The sequence below is a fragment of the Cervus canadensis genome, chromosome 15, assembly GCF_019320065.1.
Source record: "Cervus canadensis isolate Bull #8, Minnesota chromosome 15, ASM1932006v1, whole genome shotgun sequence".
Classification (NCBI taxonomy): domain Eukaryota; kingdom Metazoa; phylum Chordata; class Mammalia; order Artiodactyla; family Cervidae; genus Cervus; species Cervus canadensis.
In genome coordinates this window covers 11,332,267-11,353,620 of record NC_057400.1, presented here as the reverse complement: position 1 = coordinate 11,353,620, position 21,354 = coordinate 11,332,267, and the positions used below count along the sequence as shown (strand labels likewise).

Below are 21,354 nucleotides of genomic sequence, written 5' to 3'. Positions count from 1 at the left end.
ACCTGTGTATTTCAGATGAGGGTCCTGAGGCTCAGAGAAGTGGACCCTCTGGGTAGAACCTTTGGTCCTGTCTCTGGCTGCATCCATGCTCGCAGGGCAGACAGGTCATGGAAGAAAGAGGAAGCGGCTCCTTGTCTTTTGCCTGCCTTCCCTATCAGACAGTGACAACTCCTCCTCTGGGGCACAGTGACTCACTTCAGTGACAGGAATTCAAAAAGGGAAGAAGCAGCTTCTTACTTGTGGAGGAGACTAGTGTACACATTTTCTTGAAAATGTTAGTTGCTCGGTTGTGTCTGACTCTTAGTGACCTCATGGACTGTAGCCTGCCAGGCTCTTCTGTCCATGGAATTCTCCGGGCAAGAATACTGGAGTGGGTCACCATTCCCTTCTCCAGAGTATCTTCCTGACCCAGGGATCAAAGCCCGGTCTCCTGCACTGCAGGCAGATTCTTTACTGCCTGAGCCAAGAGGGAAACCCCGCACATTTTCTTATGGGAACATAAAGTTGCAGAAATGTTTCTTTGTCACAGGTGACTAGGCTGCTTTTTGCATGTGTTAGTGAAGGAACTATGTTAGTGTGAGTAATGTAGTAGATACCTTGAGAAACTGACTTCATTTTTAGAAGAATCTTTAAGTCCTTAAGTCAGCATTTTCTGATATGTCCTCCTCATGTGTTCGTTAGCATTCCCTGAACAAGAGATTCTTATACAAAGAGGTGGATGTGGTCCACACTGACAGTTCCATGTGGGAGACACTTCCTACTAAATCCTTCTTACTCAGTGCCCTGGGAAGTACTACAGTAGAGAAAATGTTGAATTTTGTTTAAAACATTTCTTTCCACACTTGACCCTGGGATCATGTTGGTTTCTTTTTGCTCTTCCAAAGTCAATCTATTAACATTTCTGTAGAACACATTTGAAAAATATTTCATTAAATTAAAGGGGTAAATGATGTGGAAAGTTCAGGCATACTAGTGGGACTAGGGAACCAGTTTTTGCAGGGTGTGGGTTGTAGACAACCATTTGGTTATTCAACTAAGTTTACACTTCTGGTAGTGCCTGGTACTAAGCGGGTATCCTTATAGTTTTCTAGGGTAATAGAACCCATTGGCTTGCATGGATTCTGTAAATGCTAAGTAATGTTAAATAATAATGCTAAGATTAAGCATGTGCATCCTGTCTGCTCAGTCTGGGTGCAGGATTGTTGTTGCTGTTTAATTACTAAATTGTGTCCAGCTCTTTGCAACCCCATGGATTGTAGTCGGCCACACTCCTCTGTCCACGGGATTCTCCAGGCGAGAATGCTGGAGTGGGTTGCTATTTCCTCCTCCGGGGGTCTTTCTGACCCTGGGATTGAACCGACGTCTCCTGCATTGGCAGGTGGATTCTTTACTGCTGAGCCACCAAGGAAGCCCAGACGCAGGGTGATCTCAAAGAATGATGTGAAACAGTGGTGCTATCTCTTTAACAGTCTTCAAAGATGTGATCATAAGATCCATAGAACTAGACAGAAACCATGACTGAACAAATACGACCCTTGGAGATTTTTTTCAACTGCCATCAAGTGTTTTGTTGACTTTTCCAGACTTTTAAAAGTGCTGTAACTTCAACATTCAAACCTCCTTTTTGTGTGCATAATAAACATTTCTGCTCTGTGTAATTTTAACTAGACCAAATGATGCTTACACTTTCCAGATACCAGCTGTTGAAGCAGCAACTTTCAAATGATTTTGCAGATTGGCAAACACATTATATCTTTGTGTGTTTTGCAGCTGTCTCTTCAGTGAGCCTTGCTTTGCTTTTTGTGGAGTAACTCATGTACAGTGACAGAAGAGTATTTGTTTTCCTCCAACAGTCTTAGCAATTAGTACTTTTCGAGCTCCAGTTTTTCTTCCATGCAACAGGTACCCTGTATTGTGAACCATTTACAAACCAAGGTAATGATGTGTAGGGTTTTTAAGGGCAGTTACTGTACAGAAATAAAGGAGAAAGAAGGAATATGCTTTGTCCTGACGTGAGTCATTTTAAAATTATTTACTCAACAAAAACTCAACACAGTGCCTTTGTGCTGAAGGCACTCTGCTAAGTATTTTACAGAAACTGAACAGTAAATTGTATAAATTAGTTGGATAAAGTGTAAAAGGGAAAGTTGTTCTAAGGAAAAACAAAATTTTAGAGGTGATAGCGCATCACTTTAGTACAACAGAGGGAAGGTGAGGCTAGTGCAAAGAGTCCAGAATGAGAATATCTTAAAGTAAAACTTGGAAGGCAGCAGATAGATTGTGGAAGGCCATGTTACAGAGCTTGGAACTGAACCTGAGCTAATGGAAAGCCTTAGAAGGATTTTTAGCAGGGAGATACCAAGGTCAGATTTTTGTTTCTAGGCAAAGATGACTTGGTATCGGATGGAGAATAAATTGGAGAGAGTCAAACTGGACGCAGGGAAATCCTAAGGATGTTATTGCCTAGTTACTTAACAATGGTTGGCAAGAAGGAGGCAGTGGAAATGGAGGATCCCAATAATTTTCTTATACATGTCTATTAGCTGATATAGACAGTTGTGAGCTAGAGGTTGATAGAATTTTATGTTTATTTTTTAAAAATTGACTGTGGCCCAGATTATGAACTGCTTATTGCCAAATTAAGACTTAAATTGAAGAAAGTAGGGAAGACCACTAGACCATTCAGGTATGACTTAATCAAATCCCATAGGACTATACAGTGGAAGTACAAATAGATTCAAGGGATTAGATCTGATAGAGTGCCTGAAGAACTATGGACAGAGGTTCCTGACATTGTACAGGAGACAAGAATCAAGACCATCCCCAAGAAAAAGAAATGCACAAAGGCAAAAAGGTTGTCTGAGGAGGCTTTACAAATAGCTGAGAAAAGAAGAGAAGCTAAAGGCAAAGGAGAAAAGGAAAGATATACCCATTTGAATGCAGAGTTCCAAAGAATAGCAAGGAGAGATAAGAAAGCCTTCCTCAGCGTTCAGTGCAAAGAAATAGAGGAAAACAACAGAATGGGAAAGACTAGAGATCTCGTCAAGAAAACTGGATATACAAAGGGAACATTTCATGCAAAGATGGGCTCAATAAAGGACAAAAATGGTTGGGACCTGACAGAAATGGCAGGGACCTGACAGAAATGGTAGGGACCTAACAGAAGCAGAAGATATTAAGAAGAGGTGGCAAGAATACACAGAAGAACTGTACAAAAAAGATCTTCATGATGCAGATAACCACGATGGTATGATCACTTACCTAGAGCCAGACATCCTGGAATGCAAAATGAAGTGGGCCTTAGGAAGCATCACTATGAACAAAGCTAGTGGAGGTGACGGAATTCCAGTTGAGCTATTTCAAATCCTAAAAGATGATGCTGTGGAAGTGCTGCGCTCAGTAAACCAGCACATTTGGAAACCTCAGCAGTGGACCACAGGCCTGGAAAAGGTCAGTTTTCATTCTATTCCCAAAGAAGGGCAATGTCAAAGAATGTTCAAACTACCACACAGTTTCACTCATCTCGCACGCTAGCAAAGTAATGCTCAAAATTCTCCGAGCCAGGCTTCAATAGTACATGAACTGTGAACCTCCAGATGTTCAAGCTGGATTTAGAAAAGGCAGAGGAACCAGAGATCAAATTGCCAATATCCATTGGATCATCGAAAAAGTGAGAGAGTTCCAGAAAAACATCTACTTCTGTTTTATTGACTGCGCCAGAACCTTTGACTGTGAATCACAACAAACGGTGGAAAATTCTTCAAGAGATGGGATACCAGACCACCTTACCTGCCTCCTGAGAAATCTGTATGCAGGTCAAAACGCAACAGTTAGAACTGGACATGGAAGAACAGACTGGTTCCAAATTGCGAAAGGACTACGTCAAGGCTGCATATTGTCACCCTGCTTATTTAACTTATATGCAGAGTATACGAAATGCTGGACTGGATGAAGCACACGCTGGAATCTAGATTGCTGGGAGAAATATCAATAATCTATGATATGCAGATGACACCACCATTATGGCAGAAAGCGAAGAAGATCTAAAGAGGTTCTTGATGACAGTGAAAGAGGAAAGGGGAAAGTTGGCTTAAAACTCAGCATTCAGAAAACTAAGATCATGGCATCCGGTCCCATCACTTCATGGCAAATAGATAGGGAAACAATGGAAATATTGAGAGACTTAATTTTTTTTTGTCTCCAAAATCACTGCAGATGCTGACTGCAGCCATGAAATTAGAAGGCTCTTGCTCCTTGGGAGAAAAGCTATGACCAACCTAGATAGCATATTAAAAAGCAGAGACATTACTTTGCCAACAAAGGTCGGTCTAGTCAAAGCTCAAAGCTATGGTTTTCCCAGTAGTTATGTATGGATGTGTTAGTTCAACTATTAAGAAAGCTGAGCGCTGAAGAATTGATCCTTTGAACTGTGGTATTGGAGAAGACTCTTGAGTCCCTTGGACTGCAAGGAGATCCAACCAGTCCATCCTAAAGGGGATCAGTCCTGAATATTCATTGGAAGGACTGATGGTGAAGCTGAAACTCCAATACTTTGGCCACCTGATGCAAAGAACTGACCCGCTGGAAAAGACCCTGATACTGGGAAAGATTGAAGGCGGCAGGAGAAGGGGATGACAGAGGATGAGATGGTTGGATGGTATCACCGGCTCGATGGACATGAGTTTGAGTCGGATTCAACAGTTGGTGATGGACAGAGAAGCCTGGTGTGCTGAAGTTCATGGGTTCACAAAGAGTCGGACACGACTGAGTGACTGAACTGAACTGATAGTTGATTTGCAGTATTATATTAGTTTCAGGTGTATAGAATAATAATTCACTATTTTTACAAATTATACTCCATTGAAAGTTATTGGAAGATAATGGCTATCATTCCCTGTGCTGTAAAATATAGTCTTGTTGCTACCTATTTTATATACAATAGTTTGTATTTCTCTCTTTAGTATTTTTATTTATTTATTTGGATGCACCAGGTGTTTGTTGTGGCATGAGGCAACTTTAACTGCAGCATGTCCATTCTTAGTTGTGTCATGTAGGATCTAGTTCCCTGACCCAGGATTGAGCCAGGGCCCCCTGTGTTGGAGTCTTGTCACTGGACCTGGGAAGTCCCAATAGTTTGTACGTCTGAATCCCATACCCCTAACCTCCCTCTCCCCTTTGGTAACCATAAGTGGGTTTTCTGTATCTGTGAGTCTGTTTCCGTTTTGCATAGACATTCATTTGTATTAACTTTTATATTCTACATACAAGCGATATCAGATATCATACAGTGTTTGACATTTCCTTAAGAGGATGGTAGAATTTTAGATCTAGAAGATTCAATAATCTAAGTCCTTGGTTTAAAATGTGAAAACTCAGTCTCAAGGCAATTAAGTCAACTTGCTAAAACTTTTAAAGCTGGTTAGTAGCAAAGCCAGAATCAGAACCCATGTCTCTAAGGAAACTTGCTTTGTATCACCTCTCCATTTTTATTTTATTTTATATTTTATGATCTTCATGTAGCCTTAACTGCATAGTATTGCGTTAAAGAGTAATTTCTTTTAATAATATGGTGAATTGCTAAAATAAGATCTTACAGCAGAGGGGGAAGATTGAAGGTGGGAGGAGAAGGGGACGACAGAGGATGAGATGTTTGGATGGCATCACTGACTCAATGGACATGAGTTTGAGTAAACTCTGGGAGTTGGTGATGGACAGGGAGCCCTGGCATGCTGCAGTCCATAGGGTTGCAAAGAGTCCGACATGACTGAGCAACTGAACTGAACTGAGCAGAGGGGGGACATTTAATGGCAGCTGTCACTTCCTCTGCCTCTTGCTATTTGACTTTGAGCAATGCATCCATTTACTTCCAATATCTGCTTTATAAGTTTTGATTCAATCAGTCTCACTTCTCTTCATCATTCAGTAAACAAGTATTGATCACCACCCATGTTCCAGGGACTATAATACGTGCTGGGTGTATATTTTGAGTAAAGCTCTGTCCTTAAACCTTTGCAGCATAAGGCGAATGCACAGGGCAGCAGGGCATCCAACCCTTTTCTGGGTTCACTCTGACTTCCTGGGAATGAAACTTACTTGAGGGCAGTGCCAATATCACAGTTTCAGATTGCCTGAAGTGTAAATTTAGGAGTCAATCGACAAAGCTGAAAAAAAATACTGCTCATATTTCATTTTTGTACCTCACCTTTGTGATTGATTGTAACGTATTTATTTTGAAACCCTTTCTGGAATTAGCCTTGTGGATGTCAGATCAATTCTGATCTCAGAGTTGCGTCATTGTAAATGGGTGCCATGTTAGATTACTTGGGTCATGTTAGATTACTTGGGTCATGTTAGATTACTTGGGTCAGCCCTCACTCTAGTGGTAATGATAGCAAAGCTTACCTCAAAGGCCTTCCTTAACGAGCTTTGACATCCCCATCTTGATCCTCAGGAGACACCCTCACTTTTGAACATATCTCCCAACTTTAAACTGAAGCTCAATTATAAAAGTTAAACATTTTCTTCTTAAGGAAAATGTCAGTGCCCTCATAAAAATCCACATTCTGTCCAAGAGGCCAAATATGACTCTGTATGGAACACGGGCATGTTGGCAGAAATAGAAACTGTGTACAAAGCTTGTATTCTCTATTTGTTTGCTCCTTAATTGTTTTTATTGGACAGATTTGCTTAGCAAAATTTAAGATATTCACACACACACACACACATTTGAAGTAGTTTATAGTGAGGTTTAAATGTGAGGTTTTGGCGTGTGAGATTGTGATTCTCTTTTTCAGCTGCATTCTTGTGGGGTTTGTTTTTCTAGCATTTCTTGTTTCTTCGGTATTTTTCTTATGTTCCTTGTCTATTATTATTTTTTTTTTTTTTGGTCCAGTCTAACTTTCTTCTTTTATGCCTTGCTCTAGTCATCTTGCTTTGGCTCTTACTCATTTCCTGAGTAGGCCAACAAACCTCTGGGAAATGTGGTCTCACAGCTCAGAACAGCAAAGAAAAAATAAATAACACAGTTAACTCCAAGGAAGGAACTGTGTTTCCTGGAGATGAATTCGTGCCAAAGCAGATGCAAGCAGCAGCAGCTCTGGCAGGAAAAGGGAAGAGCTACAGATGTCTCAAGGTTGTAATTCCCAGCTTTAGTGACACCAGTAGCAATGTAGACAGAAACACTGCTTTTCCACAATATAGTTTTATAGATGCTAAAGATACAGAGAGGGAGGTTGAATTAATCTCAGCAGTGCAAATAAGACACACTCAAGACATTTATATTTTAGTGCAGTTGGTTTATTTTGCAAACAAATTCACAAGTATCTGAACTGTTGTATGACTCTAATTTCATTTTTGTGCTATACTTTTAAGACTAAGGTGTAATGATTTGAATAAAGCTGTTTATTAACTTTAGTATTATTTTGCTAAATTTATGAGTGCTTTTTGAAAGCAAGTCACCTACTTAATTTCTTTTGGTGATCTTTATTCACTTCACTGCCCTTTTATTTTAGACTATAAAATAATCTGTGAGGATATATTTTTGAAATGAGGATCAGTGGGTCACAAAAAGCCTCAATTTGCCAACATATTAAATTTTTTTTTTTTGACTAATAAGACCACAGCTATTTTCTTACTCATTTGACATAGAAAATCTAAAAGCAACCTTTTTTATTACCTCCCTTTTTAAAAAAGAACTCAACATTGTTTTTTACATTTGAGTAACATATGTTCAATTGAACAGTATAAATGAAACCACAGTTGAATAATTAGACCCCATAAGTTGTTTTCTTTAGGTGTTCTTATTTATTATAAACTTTGAATGGTTGTGATATGTCAGCCATAAAGATCCAGTTTGAATAAGAACAATAAAAAAAAAAAATTTTTCTATGGATGTGTTCTGGAATTTGCCTGAACAGAGAACAGCCTGATATGGTGATTAGAAGGATGGGCTCTGAGATGTGCCAGCCAAGAGGTCTGCGTGCCCCTTCCTGTATGACATTGGCTACATAAGGATGATGATAACAGGCAGGTTGGCCTCCAGCATCTTTGTAAAATGGCACAAATACCAGTGGCGACGTGAGAAGACAGTTTTGAGACAATGTAAGAAAATCCTTTAGCAGAGTCAAGCCCTAGGAAGGACTGACTAAGTTGCCCGTGGTTAATAGTATCACTGGGTCTTCCCAGGTGGCACTAGTGGTAAAGAATATGCCTGCAATGCAGGAGATGCGAAAGCCGTGGATTTGATGTGGGTTCCATCCCTGGGTCGGGAAGATCCCCTGGAGTAGGAAATGGCCCCCTACTCCAATATTGTTGCTTGGAAAATTCCACGGGCAGAGGAGCCTGGCAAGCTACAGTCCATGTGGTCAAAAGAGGCGGGCACGACTGAGCACTCTGCAATAGTATCATTACCATTTCTATAAGCTCTGCTAGTTCTGTTTATGAGATTAGTCATACATCATCCATTGTCAATGTAGACAAATTTTAGATTTAGTAACATTGATTGATTTAGCCCATTGAATTATATTCAATATGTAATATGAAATATATATATATACACACACATATATATAATTCAAAGAATTCCTCTTTGTGTTTATTTTCCACCCTTTTGCCTTAGATTATTGACTCTCGAGGAACTTTCATGCTATGCTGTTTCATTTAATATGGCAGTAATATACTAACCATCAGTTGTGTATATCAGAAGCAGTAAAGCCAATATGACTTTAGTACATTCATATTTTGAATTTTTTCATATATTGCTTGGAATCTCTTCAAGAAACAAATGATATCAATACTTGCATGAAATTGAGTGAGAAATGAGCTATTAGGTATTTATTTATTTATTTTTTAGGGTTGATTGTAAGAGGCAGCAAATACTTTGAGTCATTGAAATGTTTTCCTATCTCATTTATTATTCTTTTCTTGATTAACAAGTAAGTGCTGGTTAAAGCTATTTGATGCTATGGCTGTTTAGCTTTTTATGCAAAAATGGGTCAAAACCATTTGATTTGTTAAGTGTGCATTCAGCATTATGCAAGAGCAATAACCCAGGATACATCGCTTAGATCTGACCTTCACCTGCAATTACTTCTCAATGAAGCTCTGCCCAGGCCGTTATCAAGTACTTGTACATTATCCACAAATTAACTCATTTCCAAGTTGAGAGGTTAGTCTTTATCTGTGTTACCTTTAAACTAAATACTTATTGTTCCCTTAAGCATGTTAGTACTTTAGAAAACAATGAGTAAACCTTTTTGCCTGAATCTGTTAGGTTGTAACCCTTTATCACAGGCTCTTTTGAAGATGTAAAGAGGCTTTATATGAAGATGATCAGAGAAACCTGCTTTATTGGAAAGAATCAACCCGATGTGTATGACACGTACTAGTGTTTTCCCTCGCCAAAGGGCATACTACAGTTATTCAGATCAGAGGTTGCCTATCATTACCGTGGCCAAAATACTCCCCTTTGATCTGCATCTTCTTAGATTCAACATAAACTTTTATGGCACATATCTTTGAGAAGTCCTTATTGGCATGCAAGGGGTCACTGCATAGTGGAACTTTTTTTTTTTTTTTCATTTATTTTTATTAGTTGGAGGCTAATTACTTTACAATATTGTAGTGGTTTTTGTCTTACATTGACATGAATTAGCCATGGATTTACATGTATTCCCCATCCTGATCCCCCCCTCCCACCACCCTCTCTACCCGATCCCTCTGGGTCTTCCCAGTGCACCAGCCCCGAGCACTTGTCTCATGCACCCAACCTGGGCTGGTGATCTGTTTCACCCTAGATAATATAGATGTTTTGATGCTGTTCTCTCGAAACATCCCACCCTCGCCTTCTCCCACAGAGTTCAAAAGTCTGTTCTGTACATCTGTGTCTCTTTTTCTGTTTTGCATATAGGGTTATCATTACCATCTTTCTAAATTCCATATATATGTGTTAGTGGAACTTTTAACACATGAAACAAAACAGTATTAAAAAAATACTCTCTTTATTCATTTGGCTGCACCCGGTCTTAGCTGTGGCACCTAAGATTTTCCATCTTTAGTTGCTCCATGTGGGATCTTAGTTCCCTGACCAGGGATTGAACCTCACCTCCTTCCTTGAGAGCAAGCAGTCCTAGCCAGTGGACCACCAGAGACGTCTCAAAACAATATTTTTGTGTTTGGTGGGATGATAATCTATGCAACAATATTGTAAAAGCTAGTTTTCTTTAGTTGCTACCTATCTGAAGCACACACATGTATGCTAAACTGCCTTTTACTTTGATATATTTTTATCATAACTTATTAATGTGTAGATACATATTTGGGCATGTTAGTCCATAAATTCTTACAGTGACATGTTTATTATTGCATATTCTGCCTGAAATGAGTTCATGAGTTCAGTACTTGAGAAATGTATGTTATTCACATCAGGTTTATTATATATGGAATTGCAAGAGTTTATTTTACTTCTCTTTCAAGACTCTATTCATCTATCTAAGTAGAAAACTGAGACATTCACATGACTAGCCATGCCCACTAATATTTAGTATCCATCACTCTGTTATCCTTTAAGTGAGTTCTTAAATAGTTCTGTTGAACTATAGGCCCAGTAAGGCTTATAGCATACAGTTGAAGATCTGATCAGCAGTTATAGTGAGAATTTCCAAGAGGATGTTGGGAAAGTCTTCCCTGAGGACTCATTTCAGGTAGCTGGAGTATATATACGCTTCTGGACCTAGAAGGATGCAGTGCATTTTTATTTCACATATTTTGTTTCAAAATCAGTAAGAGATATCTTGTGTCCCTGACAAGCATTAGTTTATAAAAGACTGAGATTGTAAACTCAAACATATTATAGACCCATTTTGCCAATCTCTTGCTTATAAGAAAGTTTTTGTACTTTTACCCTGCTTCACTGACCCACAGTGTGAAGGGATCATAAGAGTAATCAATACTCATCCTTAAAGCTTCAGGGTTTGTTTTATATGAGGTCTCCATGGAAGAATCTGTGTTTACTTTATCTGTCTTCATCCTGACTGATCACATACCACTTACCTTTCCTCTTTTCAAACTAAAATCTTATTTTTCTTTCTTTCTTTTTTTAAAATTTGTTACTTAAAGTATCTCCTCTAGTATTCTTGTTCTGATGTTACTGTTTGATGATTTTAGTAAGAATGATTTTAGTTTGATGATTTAGAAAGAATAAGGTCTACGTTTTTGTTTGTGAACTCTTCCTGGTTATTCTTTGACATTGTTTTTAGTTGTATGGCTAATATTTATGTTTGCTAACATCCATGTACTTAATCTCAAGTGAATAATAATAATGCATTACAATGTATAACATATCAAGATGATTAGCATATAACTGTATCCTAAGTACTATAATGGTTAAGTGTAAGTCTATAGCACTGAAACTACTATTATCTAGTACTTACTATGATAAGTAGATTTTAGGCATATTTAAGAGCTTAACAAGCTGACTCAGGTCCCTAAAATAGTGTTTATTATACTGAAATAAGGGCAGGATTTATAGATGGAAAAAATTCAGCAAAAATATTTTTAAACAAAAATATTAGGGTAAAATAACTTTTGAAAACTACCATTTAGAATTTGGACTTCCATTTGCAGAGAAGTTCTGTGTTTGAGAAGCAAGCCTCCCCAACAGGAGTTAGGAAGCAGACTTGACACCGTAACTTAGTTTTCTGGCAAGTGTGGCCAGTGGGTTGTAGAGCGCCATGCAAATTGAGAATGGTTGTCGCTGTGGAATGAATGGAGGTTTGGTCTGGGTGCCAAGTCAACGTAAGGAATGAAAGCTACATCCCATGAAGATGGTTTCATGACAACCCTGGCTTTCAGCACATTGATGAAAAGCTTTATTATTCCACTTCTGCTTCAGTTGCAGGCATTCTTTTGGGGGTTAAGCTTACCCAAGAGTATTACCTCATTTCCAAGTCTAAGCATCAGGTCACGATAGATGGTATGAAATCGTCAAACCCTGTGGATTTTCAATGGCATTTTAAAGTCATCTGTATCAACAGAAATGATGTTAAGATACACTGAGTTCATCTTTTAATAATTTCTACTTCAGCCTACTTTGAGAGGGGGCAGATAGGGAAATATGAATCAGTACTGCCATGTGATGTGCAATTTCTATATGAAATAATTAATTAATGTGTCACCAGACGTGTTTGTCTGGAAGTCGTATGAGTATCCCAGTCTGTCCTTCCTCCAGACTTCCCCCTTTATTCAAAAACGCACCATGGACCTGCACTGGCCATAGTTTGGGCTTGTCTCCTGTCTCTGGAGAGATGTCAGAGGTTTGCCTGGTTTCCTGTATCAGCTCATCACTGACACTGCCGTCCATTCCCTGCCTGACCACATTGTTGCTTTCCTGACAGAATTGTGACCCCTGGTTTCCCTCTGCTCCGAGGTTTCCAATCCACTCAGTCCGATTAAGGGCACACAGTTTGTTTTCCCTGCTCTCATCTTGTCTAACTGAGATCACTGTCCTGTTGTGAACTACGCTCTGTGTTGTGGACATGACATAATTTGAAAAAGGCTAGGGCAAAAATTTTAACCTATTCCATTACCCAGTGGGTTTGGTTTTTAAAACCTGTGTTTTTATTCCAGATGAGACAATTTATGTTATGATGCGGTAAGAATTTTGTGGATATTTTCACTGTTGGTTATCCAGAGTTGCCTCAGAACAAAGGTGTTGGTGTAATTCTCTAGGTCTGTCAATATATTACGCTAGTGTTAATGTGATGTCAAAGAGTGACTCGTTATAGTATTGCCCCAAATAAAGACACATCTTGTTCTGTGCTAATCTCAGCCTACGAATAACCAATGCTGTGGCTGGGCTGGCCCTTGTGGTTCTTATGATTGCAAGACACTCTTCAGCAGTAACATCAGGAAACTATGAAAAATAAAAGTTTATTATTTATAGGACGTAGAAATTACACAGGCCACACAGTGAGGTTGTGGGTAAAGAGAGAGAGGGCCTGTGCCTCCAGTTCAGCTCTTATTGGTGTTGATCGATGGTGGGGACCTAGGGTTTCCACAGGCTCACTCTTTATTGGAGAAGGAAATGGCAACCCACTCCAGTATTCTTGCCTGAAGAATCCCAGGGACGGAGGAGCCTGGTGGGCTGCCGTCTATGGGGTCACACAGAGTTGGACAGGACTGAAGTGACTTAGCAGCAGCAGCAGCAGCATTCTTTACTGATGAATTTAAAACACAAAAGTGGAAATTTAAAGCTGGAAGAGAAAAAACAAGTGGCTCAAATGTCAGTTATCAAAATCAATTTGTAAAGCAAAGGAGACTTAGTGAGGGGAGGTAGTCTGAATCTTCATCTAATGTGTCTGGCAGTGTGCTTTACTGAGATGACCCTGTTAGAACCAGATGCCCCAGCAATCAAAGCTTAAGTCAGGCACTTGCATTGAAAAAAGGAGAAAACCCAATTTTCAGGGCTTACACTGTACATCTTTATTCCCATCTAACAAGAGATCACATGATTTCTTTTGATAGTAAAATTTTTAAGTTCCTTGACCAACATGATGAACATTAAGTTGCAATTTTAACTCTGAAAAGAGACTTTGTAAAAGATGCAATATGATTTTATAAATCTGCAGAGTTCATGAAAAAAACTTTCATTTTAAAATAGGCCAGATACTACTGTAGTTGATAGATAACATGCAAAAATTTAAATCCTCCAAGGTCTATGGAGAGACCACAAAACTTAAAAAATTTCAGTGATTGATTTTATAACTATACATCACCTGATTTAACATAATAAAAACATGCATTAAAATTTTTGAGTTTAACTGCGGGTACCTTTCAAATTTATATGTGCACTCTGTTTGGATTTATTCCTTTATCTGTTCAATAAGTTTCTATTCGTCTTCAGTACCTAGTTTACTGAGTAATTTCCCATCTTCTCCCAGATGGATTATTTTTATTTCAGGGTTTTTACCAAGATACTTCATAATTAGGAGCTAGAAAGAAGTCTCAAACAGCTTAGTTTTGATTCCTAGATCTCTCATTACCAGCTGTTTGACCTTAGAAAAATTATTTAATAACGTTAAATCTTAATTTTTTCATCTGCAAAATGATACAACTGTAGTTATTTACTAACAATAACTGGTCCTTATAAATGACATGATGCTGTGGTAAGCCGCATATAGAGTGTTTATCATATAAGGTTAATTTAATATTAATTCTGTTTCTATGATGGTTATTATTATTATTTATTTAGGACTTTGACATTTTTGTTTAACTTTTTGCTCATTTGACTATTTACCATATTATACTGAGGACTCTTTCCAGACAGGAATAATGTGGTCTGTTTTGGTCTTTCCTCAGTAGGTAACATGTGTCCTAAACATAATAGGTATTTAATTAATTTAGGGTGAATAAAGAAAAAATGCCCTTCCTCTACAAAATGCTGCCAGAGGAACTTACTAGACACACATTGCATCTTTCATTCAATGCTACCCATCACCCATACTAAAGCATCTGATTTCCTATACATGAAAGCCAAACTCTTTTGCAAATAATATCACTGAGGTTGACTCTGATTACTTTGCTCAGCACTATTCACACTAAACTATTTTGTCTGCTAAAACACACTACTGATTCACATGTCTTCTTGCCATTGCTTATGATTACTTATGACTAGAATTGTCTCTACCTTATTTACCTGTCTAACCTACTTACTCCAAGACTCAAATCAAGCATCACCCTTTCTCAAACCTTTGCTAGGTTTAGGTCTACCTTCTCCATCCTCTGCTTTACTTACTTGTCATATGTCACTTAACCTTTACTGTTATTCATTTTTTTTTCTCTCAGTCATGTGATTATATTTTTTGTAAGGGCAAGCAAAGTTCCAGTTTTAATAATAAATGTTTTGTCTCAAGAGTTAGTTTCTTAAAAGGGTCAGTAAACATGTCCTGAGCTGAACTGAATATGTTATATAGAGTTATACTTTCTCCATTCAGCTTTCTGACTTGCATTCAAAAGGATACCCTTTCTGTTTTTACATTTGCTGGTGTAAAATGTTACTTTGAAGCCCTTATCCAAGCTGTCAAATATAGGTAAAAAAATGAACTCAAGAGACAAGTATCTTTGAGGTTTTGGGAAATGAGAGATAAAGAGGATTTGGTTGTTCTTGAAGCATGATCTCTAGCCTTACATATCTTTCCTGTGACTTTAATCAGTGTGTAGCAAGAAAGTTCTGTTGGATACGTTTTTCTAGAAAAATTGTATTCCCTTACTCGTAATTTATACCTGGCTTCCTTAGAGCATGACATTTGAATGAAATAAGTACCGTATGAAAATTTATTTCTTTTACACTACATGGTTTCTAGCTGTTGTCCTGGCATATCTTATATTGAAAGCAGTGGTCATGTCTAATGTTGTTAAAAAAGAAGGTGTCTTTTAATTAACTAAGAAATGCATTAATTTCTTAAAAGTTTTTCTTAAGCTCTTCCCACCAACCCGCTCCCCCCACCCAAAACAACAGATAAAAATTCTGGTCTAGTTTTAATATTTTATTTGAAGACAGTAAGATCTTATTCTGTTTCAGTCCATTTGAACCAGACTCTGTGTGTGTGTGTGTGTGTGTATGTGCATGCTCAGTCATGCCCAACTCTTTGTAACTCTATGGACTGTAGCCCACCAGGCTCCTCTGTCCATGGAATTTTCCAGGCAAGAATACTGGAGAATTTTCTTCTCCAGGGGATCTTCCTAACCAGATATCAAACCTGTGTCTCTTCAGTCTCTGCATGGCCAGTGGATTCTTTACCACTCTGCCACCTGGAAAGCCCTGAACCAGACTATACATTTTTTATATAAACTTTTTCTTTGAGAATGCTGTGAGTAAAATTTTTGACTTACTCTTCATGCCAAGGAGATCCTCTGTAGAGTAATATATACTGGAAATAATTATAATAAAATATGCTTCTGATTTCCCATGTCTAACATTTGAGTCTCTAATGTTTATGAAGTACAGATCAGTTTTGTGGTGATTGTTTTTCTGACCATAATTTAAACAGAAAATGCTGCTGAATTAAACTGTGTTTTAATTGAGAGAAAAACAATGTCGATTTTTTTTTTTTACTAAAGAAGGCCAATATTGTATGTTCAAATTGAAGTTCATTTATTTACTGGTCTTAGAAGCATTGTTATTACACATTCTGATATATATGATCATTGCCCACCAAAGCACTAGGTCTGTGATTAGTGATAATATGTTCTGCTCTGCTTAGTCATGCAGTTGTGTCTCACTCTTTGTGACCCCATGGTCTATAGCTCACCAGCATCCTCTGTCCATGGGGATTTTACATTATCTCTTTTATCAGAGTATCTAGGGTACTACTATTATTCCCATTTTATGGATGATAAAAAAGGGCACAGAGAGTTCAAAGTAACATAGCTTAAAAAAGTGGAAACGGGATTTAATTCTTCAGCCTAAGATAATACATACTCATAAAACAGGCTTGTATTTACCTGTTTGTACTTGGGAAAAAGTTGAGTAATTTTGGTTTCTAGACTGTGAAGTGAACTTGAAAATAAGCAACATTATGTTGTATTTATTTCCCCACCATTTATTATGTAACAGGGATGCGGTCAGTTTTTGTATCCTGGTCTTGCATATATGTTCAGATTTACTTGGTTTAATATTTCCAGCTCTGGTTCTTAGTAGTTTTCCATGTTTATTTTACTTCCGTTTCAAGCCACAAATCACATGCCATTCTTAGTACAGCTCTTTCTCTGTCCATGGTCCTGAAGTCAGTAAGCTATTCCATAAAGAATAATAACAATAAAAAGGTTCTCTATTCATCAACCATCAGATGATTGATGTTCATCATATGTATTACTGAGATATAACCCAGAGAAGTTTGTATTTCTTGAAATATTACCCTATATTCTCAATTTAAAAGTTCTGAAAACTTAGTAACAGGAGAATAAAATGACCTCAAATGTCATTTGTCAAGCCCTGAGAAACAGGAAGTTAAAAAAACTGACCAGCCTCACAATTAGCTTGAAATTGAGCTTGGAAGAAAGCATAGATATATTGTTTTATTTCCATACCCTTTAATGATGCTACATGGCCTTGTCTCTTACATTAATAAAGAGAAAATTTATCATAGAAAAATGTGAATTGTTGGGCTTTTTCCTCAGAATTTATCATCTGTGATCAACGACTAGAAATGTGTGAACCAGTTAGCCCACCTAACTGTGATAGAGTGATGGCATAGATTATAATAAACACCACCAATGACTAGCATTTACTGAGTGTTCACTGTGATCTTTACAAGCTCCATTCAATTTAATCTTTGCTTCAACCCCATAAGAACTAAAGTTTTTAGTGTGACGTTGGAGATCTTAATGCTCAGAGATTTAATTGCCCATTTCCCTTGGCATTGTTGCAGGGTAAATGTTAGAAGCCAGGTTTTCTAACACCAAAGTCTATATCCTTAATCACTATTTTATATTGCCTACTTTGTTTCATACACCATTGTGTTTACTGGTAGTTGTCAACATCACATGCATTACCAATGCCACAGACTCTTTTTGTAAGCTTGTTTGTGACAGTGATAAGAAAAAAATATAGTATATTTCCAGTTAGTTATCTTTTGTAGATTTCCCATGTGATCCTATGAAAGACACCTTGGGTTTAGGATTGCTCTAGGAAAAATGCATTCAGGAATAATGATGTTACAAAGTCATCTGTTTGCAAAAGATTATGTGTAGTCTAGACATAACCAGGCTTTGATAGGGGAGCAGTATTTCACCAACATAAATAACCTTGAGAAATTTTTAGACCTGCCTTAACTTGCAGTTCAATTAATTTTTATTTCTGAAAACAAACACACTGTGCCTTTGAAGAACTTAACAAGTTCAACAGAGAAATATAATAATACTTCAGTATTACTATAGCATACACTCTACTGTGTATGTTACATAATTCTAATTACCATATCCATTCTGCAGAATATGGATCTATTTTTATATATCTTCTTCTTGAAGAATAGATATAATTGGAGGTAAATGTGAAATACATAGTACAGTACCTGATTTACATAGATAGATATTGTGCATTGATTATCTATATCTATATCTATAGATATAGGTGGCAGTATCACCTCCCTCAAAGCTCTAGTTATCAAGAATATCATCTGGCAGCATTGTAAGCTGTTATCAGAAAATGTCAGCAAAGCTTAAATTCAATTTTACATACTCTTCAAGAAAGCAGCATATATGCAAAACATCTTGTCACTTAGAGCATTGCTGTCATTTGTCTCGCTTGCAGATTTTGTTGTCATGATACATTGAACAGATTCTGGGAGTGGGTGGGTTAGACTGTCTAAGTATTATTTTCTATCCCAAAATGTTCATTATGCTCTTTTTGGTGCACTTTTATTAAGAAACTTAATTATTTAGAGTTCTAGCTATATATGTCTCATGAGTTGTACATATGGTGAATGTGTGCCAAGCAGTTTTGTTGAATCTGACACATTTCTACAAAGACACTGTGAGAAAAAGAAGTCAATAAGACCTACTTGCATTTTGAGTTAGAAAACCTTCCATTTAGTCATCATGTGGTTCTATTCTTTAGTTCCATGAAAATCATTTGAAACATAGTAAACCCATATTTTTGAATTTGATATCTAGACTGTCAGTTATCCATAGAGCAAAATAAAACTTAACAAGCAGGAACAAGATCTTTGACTGCCATGTAATACTGTATCAGGTGATCTTATTCAGCAATGAAATACTTAATACTTTTGAATGGCACTTTACTGAATACTTGTATCTATAACAGAATTTATTAAAATGCTCATTTTGACTACTTATAACAAGTGGATCGCCTCCACTACCTTTGTTTGTAGTGATGCTTTCTAAGGCCCAACTGACTTCACATTCCAGGATGTCTGGCTCTAGGTGAGTGATCACACCATCATGATTATCTGGGTCGTGAAGATCTTTTTTGTACAGTTCTTCTTTTTACTCTTGCCACCTCTTCTTAATATCTTCTGCTTCTGTGAGGTCCCTACCATTTATGTCCTAATTATTGTGCTCATCGTTGCATGAAATTTTCCCTTGGTGTCTCTAATTTTCTTGAAGAGATCTCTAGTCTTTCCCATTCTGTTGTTTTCCTCTATTTCTTTGCACTGATCACTAAGGAAGGCTTTCTTATCTCTCCTTGCTATTCTTTGGAACTCTGCATTCAAATGGGAATATCTTCCCTTTTCTCCTTTGCTTTTCACTTTTCTTCTTGTCACAGCTATTTGTAAGGCCTCCTCAGACAGCCATTTTGCCTTTTTGCATTTGTTTTCCATGGGGATGGTCTTGATCCCTGTCTCCAGTACAATGTCACGAACCTCCATCCATAGTTCATCAGGCACTCTATCAGATCTAGTCCCTTAAGTCTATTTCTCACTTCTACTGTATAATCATAAGGGATTTGATTTAGGTCATTCCTGAATGGTCTAGTGGTTTTCCCTACTTTCTTCAATTTAAGTCTGAATTTGGCAATAAGGAGTTCATGATCTGAGCCACAGTCAGCTCCTGGTCTTGTTTTTGCTGACTGTATAGAGCTTCTCCATCTTTGGCTGCAAAGAATATGATCAATCTGATTTCAGCATCGACCATCTGGTGATGTCCATGTGTAGAGTCTTCTCTTGTGTTGTTGGAAGAAGGTGTTTGCTATGACCAGTGCGTTCTCTTGGCAGAACTGTATTAGCCTTTGCCATGCTTCATTCCATACTCCAAGGCCAAATTTGCCTGTTACTCCAGGTGTTTCTTGACTTCCTCCTTTTGCATTCCAGTCCCCTATAATGAAAAGGACATAATTTTTGGGTGTTAGTTCTAAAAGGTCTTGTAGGTCTTCATAGAACCGTTCAACTTCAGCTTCTTCAGTGTTACTGGTTGGGACATAGGCTTGGATTACCATGATATTGAATGGTTTGCCTTGGAAACAGAGATCATTCTGTTGTTTTTGAGATTGCATCCACATACTGCATTTTGGACTCTTTTGTTGACCATGATGGCTACTTCATTTCTTCTAAGGGATTCCTGCCCACAGTAGTAGATATAATGGTCATCTGAGATAAATTCATCCATTCCAGTCCATCTTAGTTCGCTGATTCCTAGTATGTCGATGTTCACTCTTGCCATCTCCTGTTTGACCACTTCCAATTTGCCTTGATTCATGGACCTGACATTCCAGGTTTCTATGCAATATTGCTCTTTACAGCATCAGACCTTGCTTCTATCACCAGGCACATCCACAACTGGGTGTTGTTTTTGCTTTGGTTCCATCCCTTCATTATTTCTAGAGTTATTTCTCCAGTGATCTCTAGTAGCATATTGGTCACCTACCAACCTGGGGAGTTTCTCTTTCAGTATCCTATCATCTTGCCTTTTCATACTGTTCATGGGGTCTCAAGGTAAGAATACTGAAGTGGTTTGCCATTCCCTTCTCCAGTGGACCACATTCTGTCAGACCTCTTCACCATGACTCAGCAGTGGCCACAGGACTGGAAAAGGTCAGTTTTCATTCCAATCCCAAAGAAAGGCAATCCCCCAAAATGCTCAATCTACCACACAGTTGCACTCATCTCATATGCTAGTAAAGTAATGCTCAAAATTCTCCAAGCCAGGCTTCAGCAATACGTGAACCGTGAACTTCCAGATGTTCAAGCTGGAGTTAGGAAAGGCAGAGGAACCAGAAATCAAATTGCCAACATCTGTTGGATCATCGAAAAAGCAAGAGAGTTGTGGAAAAACATCTATTTCTGCTATATTGACTATGCCAAAGCCTTTGACTGTGTGGATCACAATAAACTGTGGAAAACTCTGAAAGTGATGGCAATACCAGACCACCTGTCCTGCCTCTTGAGAAATCTGTATGCAGGTCAGGCAGCAACAGACTGGATCCAAATAGGAAAAAGAGTACATCAAGGCTGTATATTGTCACCATGCTTATTTAACGTATATGCAGAATACATCATGAAAAATGCCAGGCTGGATGAAGCACAAGCTGGAATCAACATTGCCAGGAGAAATATCAACAACCTCAGATATGCAGATGACACCACCCTTATGGCAGAAAGTGAAGAACTGAAGAGCCTCTTGATGAAAGTGAAAGAAGAGAGTGAAAAAGTTGGCTTAAAACTCAACATTCAGAAAACTAAAATCATAGCATCTGGTCCCATCACTTCATGGCAAATAAATGGGGAAACAGTGTCAGACTTTATTTTTGGGAGCTCCAAAATCATTGCAGATGGTGATTGAAGCCATGAAATTAAAAGGCGCTTACTCCTTGGAAGGAAATTTATGACCAACCTAGATAGC

General features: G+C 38.0%; 1 protein-coding gene across 2 annotated transcripts in view; it reads left to right on the top strand.

Annotated features, from left to right (window-relative positions):
* Window positions 1-21,354, top strand: part of DPP10 (dipeptidyl peptidase like 10) — a 716,172-nt gene that overhangs the window by 51,494 nt on the left and 643,324 nt on the right. The window lies entirely within an intron of this gene.